We start from the raw sequence: 7,067 nt of genomic DNA, 5'->3' as shown, positions 1-7,067 counted from the left end.
ATCCCTGACTCTCTCCGTGTCCCTGACTCTCTCCGTGTCCCTGACTCTCTCCGTGTCCCTGACTCTCTCCGTGTCCCTGACTCTCTCCGTGTCCCTGACTCTCTCCGTGTCCCTGACCCTGTCCGTGTCCCTGACCCTGTCCGTGTCCCTGACTCTGACCCTGTCCCTGTCCCTGACCCTGTCCGTGTCCCTGACCCTCTCCGTGTCCCTGACTCTCTCCGTGTCCCTGACTCTCTCCGTGTCCCTGACTCTCTCCGTGTCCCTGACTCTCTCCGTGTCCCTGACTCTCTCCGTGTCCCTGACCCTGTCCGTGTCCCTGACCCTGTCCGTGTCCCTGACTCTGACCCTGTCCCTGTCCCTGACCCTGTCCGTGTCCCTGACCCTGTCCGTGTCCCTGACCCTGTCCGTGTCCCTGACTCTCTCCGTGTCCCTGACTCTCTCCGTGTCCCTGACTCTCTCCGTGTCCCTGACTCTCTCCGTGTCCCTGACTCTCTCCGTGTCCCTGACCCTGTCCGTGTCCCTGACCCTGTCCGTGTCCCTGACCCTGTTCGTGTCCCTGACTCTGACCGTGTCCCTGACCCTGTCCGTGTCCCTGACCCTGTCCGTGTCCCTGACTCTGTCCGTGTCCCTGACCCTGTCCGTGTCCCTGACTCTGTCCGTGTCCCTGACCCTGTCCGTGTCCCTGACTCTCTCCGTGTCCCTGACTCTCTCCGTGTCCCTGACCCTGTCCGTGTCCCTGACTCTGTCCCTGTCCCTAACTCTGTCCCTGACCCTGACGCAACGACTGCAGGCACAGACCCTGTCATTGACAGACCCAGACGCAGCTCTTCAACCCCATTACAGATACAGACCTAGACCCAGACCCAGCTCTTCAACCCCATTACAGATACAGACCCAGACCCAGCTCTTCAACCCCATTACAGATACAGACCTAGACCCAGACCCAGCTCTTCAACCCCATTACAGATACAGACCCAGACCCAGCTCTTCAACCCCATTACAGATACAGACCTAGACCCAGACCCAGCTCTTCAACCCCATTACAGATACAGACCTAGACCCAGCTCTTCAACCCCATTACAGATACAGACCCAGACCCAGCTCTTCAACCCCATTACAGATACAGACCCAGACCCAGCTCTTCAACCCCATTACAGATACAGACCCAGACCCAGCTCTTCAACCCAATTACAGATACAGACCTAGACCCAGACCCAGCTCTTCAACCCCATTACAGATACAGACCCAGACCCAGCTCTTCAACCCAATTACAGATACAGACCTAGACCCAGACCCAGCTCATCAACCCCATTACAGATACAGACCCAGACCCAGACCCAGCTCTTCAACCCCATTACAGATACAGACCCAGACCCAGCTCTTCAACCCCATTACAGATACAGACCCAGACCCAGCTCTTCAACCCCATTACAGATACAGACCTAGACCCAGACCCAGCTCTTCAACCCCATTACAGATACAGACCCCAGACCCAGCTCTTCAACCCCATTACAGATACAGACCTAGACCCAGACCCAGCTCTTCAACCCCATTACAGATACAGACCTAGACCCAGACCCAGCTCTTCAACCCCATTACAGATACAGACCCAGACCCAGCTCTTCAAACCCCATGTACATACATCGCCACCCACAGCCCCACGGCCCCACAGCCCCACCGACCACCATATGGGAACCAGCTCGGACTGAACCCTGGCCCTCTGCACATTTAGAAAGCAGTGTAAAATGTGAACGACTTCGATGAATGGAGATTTACATGGGTCATTTACATGGGTCTTAATTAACGTGGGTCTTATCTAGAAGTGAATCATTACTGCATAGCGTTGCCATTCCTCACCATTTACAGGCCAGTTCCAGGACCCTGTGACGTACAGAGCACCCAGCCTGCCTCATGGTGAGAAGGGGGGGGGGGGGGGGGGGGGGTGTCAGGAGAATGCTGACAAACAATGAGGAGGCTTTTACATAGTTGTAAAATTTGAATTAATAGCCCAGGTGTTAATTTACTTCAGGAATTTATTAAGGATAGGCTTCTATTTGAGCCAGGCGTTTATTTCCTTAATGCACACAGATTTTGCTCAATAAAATGTTGAAAAGATGAACAAACTTTTTATTGTGACCAGTATAAACGTTAGAATAACAAATCCATTACAGATCAGATTTGCAAAGACTAGGCTGCCTAGCAGACAGCCCAGATTGAGCTCCTCAGCACCATTCTCTCACTCATTGCACCTCATTGCCCTTTTGTATCCCCCGTTGTTGCAATGCGATCACTTAAGATTGACTTCAGTATTCAACGTTTGTCCAGGTCCCCAGGACATCAGGAGATGCATTCAGTATCGTCACTAGGGGCAACTTACAGTGGCTTGCGAAAGTATTCACCCCCTTTGGCATTTTTCCTATTTTGTTGCCTTACAACCTGGAATTAAAATAGATTTTTGGGGGGTTTGTATCATTTGATACAAAGGGGGTGAATTCAAATGCACACACCACTTTTCCGTTTATTTTATAAATATTATTTTTTTAACTTTTTTTTTTTTTTTTCACATCACCAATTTGGACTATTTTGTGTATGTCCTTTACATTAAATCCAAATAAAAATCCATTTAAATTACAGGTTGTAATGCAACAAAATAGGAAAAATGCCAACAAGGGTGAATACTTTTGCAAGGCACTGTAAGTCTCTAGGAGCTGTGAGTCTTTCTGGGTAAGTCTCTAAGAGCTGTGAGACTTTCTGGGTAAGTCTCTAAGAGCTGTGAGACTTTCTGGGTAAGTCTCTAAGAGCTGTGAGACTTTCTGGGTAAGTCTCTAAGAGCTGTGAGTCTTTCTGGGTAAGTCTCTAAGAGCTGTGAGTCTTTCTGGGTAAGTCTCTAAGAGCTGTGAGACTTTCTGGGTAAGTCTCTAAGAGCTTTTCTCACCTGTATTTTACATTATTTCCACTTTATTCTTTTTAAAATTCTTTAATCCATTTTGAATTCAGGTTGTAACACATCAAAATCTGGAATAAGTCAATGGGTATTTCTTTATGAAGGCACTGACGGTATACATATTGTCAGGCTGTGGGTAACTGGTGCATGGAATCAGGCCCAGGAGAGCAGAGATGAGTGTACAAGGTCATTTATTCCACGAACAGCACCAGTATAAAACAAACACTAAAGGAGCGTGAAATACCGGTCACTCGTAAATAACGGGCGTAATAACGAACGCGGCAAACAATACCAGCCAACAAGTAACGACCTGAACATTATGTACAAACACGCACACAAACATGGGGGAAACAGAGGGTTAAATAATGAACATGTAATTGGGGAATAGAAAGCAGGTGTGTAGAAAACAAAGACAAAGCAAATGGAAAACTAAAAGTGTATCGGTGATGTCTGGAAAGCCGGTGACGTCGACCGCCGAACGCCGCCCGAACAAGGAGAGGGACCGACTTCGGCGGAAGTCGAAGTGTGACACATATACACCTACTATAAGAGCATTCTGTAAGTTCCTCCCCAAGGTTTCACAGCCAATTCAAAATATTGATTAGGTATAGGGTAGCGTTGTTTAGGAATGTACAATCAGATTGTTTGAAGAACGACCGACCTCCGACCATGATATAGAATGATTGCTAAACTCTATTCATCAAATCCCTAACTATTGCATCATCACGTTTCTGTACAACACAAAAGAGCAGTTATCAACATCGAAGGGACAGTAGTGGAGAAGGTGGAATGTTTTAAGTTCCTCGGCGTACACACCACAGACAAACTGAAATGGTCCACCCACACAGACAGCGTGGTGAAGAAATGTGGCTTGTCACCCAAAACCCTAACAAACTTTTATAGATGCACAATCGAGAGCATCATGTCGGGCTGTATCACCGCCTGGTACGGCAACTGCTCCGCCCACAACCGCAAGGCTCTCCAGAGGGTAGTGAGGTCTGCACAACGCATCACCGGGGGCAAACTACCTGCCCTCCATGACATCTACAGCACACGATGTCACAGGAAGGCCAAAAAAGGTAATCAAGGACAACAACCATCCGAGCCACTGCCTGTTCACACCGCTACCATCCAGAAGGCGAGGTCAGTACAGGTGCGTCAAAGCTGGGACCGAGAGACTGAAAAACAGCTTCTATCTCAAGGCCATCAGACTGCTAAACAGCCATCACTAACTCAGAGAGGCTGCTGGCTACATTGAGACCCAATCACTGGACACTTTAATAAATGGCTCACTAGTCACTGTAAACAATGCCACTTTAATAATGTTTACATATCTTACATTACTCATGTCACATGTATATAATGTATTTTATACCATCTATTACACCTTGCCTATGCCGCTTGGACATCGCTAATCCATATACTTATTGGCACATTCTCATTCACCCCTTCAGATTTGTGTGTATTAGGTAGTTGTTGGGGAATTCTTCAATTACTTGTTAGATATTACTCTTCTGTCGGAACTAGAAGCACAAGCATTTCACTACACTCGCATTAAAACTTATTCGGGATCGGTGTCCCTTCCACGGGACGGTTGAGGTAATGTAGGCTAATGCGGACATAGACATATCTGATATTGGCAGAAAGCTTAAATTCTTGTTAATCTAACTACACTCTCCAATTTACAGTAGCTATTACAGTGAAATAATACCATGGTATTGTTTGAGGAGAGTGCAACATTATGAACATGAAAAGTTATTTATAAACAAATTAGGCACATTTGGGCAGTCTTAATGCAAAACTATGAACAGAAATGCAATGGTTCATTGGATGAGTCTAAAACTTTGCACATACACTGCTGCCACCTATTGGCCAAAAATCTAAATTGCACCTGGGATGGAATAATACATTATGGCCTTTCTCTTGCATTTCAAAGATGATGGTACAAAAAAATACAAAAGAACGGTTGGTTTTTTATTTGTATTGTCTTTTACCAGATCTATTGTGTTATATTCTACTACATTCCTTTCACATTTCCACAAACTTCAAAGTGTTTCCCTTCAATGGTACCAAGAATATGCATATCCTTGCTTCAGGTCCTGAGCTACAGGCAGTTAGATTTGGGAATGTCATTTTAGGAGAAAATTGAAACCATGTGCATGTGACCAATAAAATGTAATTTGATTTGATTTGAGAGACATGTTAAGATACTGTTTGTGTATTGATTGAACCAACCAACCCCCCCACACCATACCACTACAGCATCTCATCACCCTCCCCCCCTTCCACTAACACACCATCACCCCCACCCCCCTACAATACCAATATAACCCCTCCCACACCACCCACCCACTTCCGCCATGCTACTTCATCCATTCTATTGTTCTATCGGTCCTGTCTTTTCTCATGACACTGCACCCCTCTAAGAAGGAGGCCAAAGGAGCAGATCAAACCATTGACCCCCCCCAACACTGAGATGGGGCCCCAAGAGGAAAGGCAGCTAACATCTGCTCCCTTAAGGCCAGCCTGGCAGATGGACAGCACAGAGAGAATGCTGCTCGTGCCTCTGGTCTGGAATTCTGGAGGGAAACAGAGACAAAAGATGAGAAGGAACAGAGGGAGGGAGTAAGGGGAGGAGCCAAACAGTCAACATGCCCTGACAAAGACCCATCAGAGTGGTGGCAAGGGATGAGGGAGGGAGGTAGAGAGAGAGAGAGAGAGAGAGAGAGAGAGAGAGAGAGAGAGAGAGAGAGAGAGAGAGAGAGATAGAGAGAGAGAGAGAAAGAGAGAGAGAGAGAGAGAGAGAGAGACATGGAAAGAGAGAGAGAGAGAGATAGAGAGAGAGAGAGAGAGAGAGAGAGAGAGAGAGAGAGAGAGAGAGAGAGAGAGAGAGAGAGAGAGAGAGAGAGAGAGAGAGAGAGAGAGATAGAGAGAGACATGGAAAGAGAGAGAGAGAGAGAGAGAGAGACAGAGAGAGAGAGAGAAAGAGACAGCCAGTGAAAAATGCAAAGTAATGTTGATAATATTTCCCATTTAGCTTAGTTTTGTTTTGTCTTTCGTACCAGGTCATGTGTCTTCTCAGTCATGTTGACACTGGTCTACTACTGTTGCTTTAATGTATTGTTGTTCTGATTAATATTGTTGTTATTAATGGTAATCCCATGTCCACTACTACTATTATTATTACTGTTAGTCCCACCATTTATTTATATATAAATATATATATATTTTGTGTATATATATACATATATATTTTATTTAAATTTTTCGATATGTATACTTTGACAATGTAAGTAATAATAACTTGCCATGTCAATAAAGTCAATTGAATTGAATTGAATTGAATTGAGAGAGAGAGAGAGAGAGGTAGAGAGAGAGAGAGGTAGAGAGAGACAGAGAGAGAGAGAGAGAGAGAGAGAGAGAGCGAGAGAGAGAGAGAGAGAGAGAGAGGTAGAGATTATAGTCCATAGTCAGAGTACCAAATATGGACGAGACTCAGCGCCTTGCAAAAGTATTCCCCCTTGGCATTTTTCTTATTTTGTTGCATTACAACCTGTAATTGAATGTATTTTTATTTGGATTTCATGTAATGGACATACACAAAATTGTCCAAATTGGTGAAGTGAAATGAAAAAAATTATTTGTTTAAATTAAAAAAAAAAGTTAACAGAAAAGTGGTGCGTGCTTATCCCCCCATTTGCTATGAAGCCTTTAAATAAGATCTGATGCAACCAATTACCTTCAGAAGTCACATAACTAGTTACATAAAGTCCACCTGTGTGCAATCTAAGTGTCACATGATCTGTCATATGATCTCAGTATATATACACCTGTTCTGAAAGGCCCCAGAGTCTGCAACACCACTAAGCAAGGGGCACCAGCAAGCACGTGGCACCATTACACCAAGGAGCTCTCCAAACAGGTCAGGGACAAAGTTGTGGAGAAGTACAGACCATGGTTGGGTTATAAAAAAAGATTCAACATTTTGAACATCCCACGAAGCACCGTTAAATCCACTAGACAGCTCTGTAACAACACATTATGATGGAGACAGCTCTGTAACAATACATTATGATGGAGACAGCTCTGTAACAATACATTATGATGGAGACAGCTCTGTAAC

This window comes from Salvelinus alpinus, chromosome 34 (genome assembly GCF_045679555.1).
Source record: "Salvelinus alpinus chromosome 34, SLU_Salpinus.1, whole genome shotgun sequence".
Classification (NCBI taxonomy): domain Eukaryota; kingdom Metazoa; phylum Chordata; class Actinopteri; order Salmoniformes; family Salmonidae; genus Salvelinus; species Salvelinus alpinus.
The sequence above is the reverse complement of the archived record's forward strand: the minus strand, read 5'-3'. Positions refer to the sequence as shown.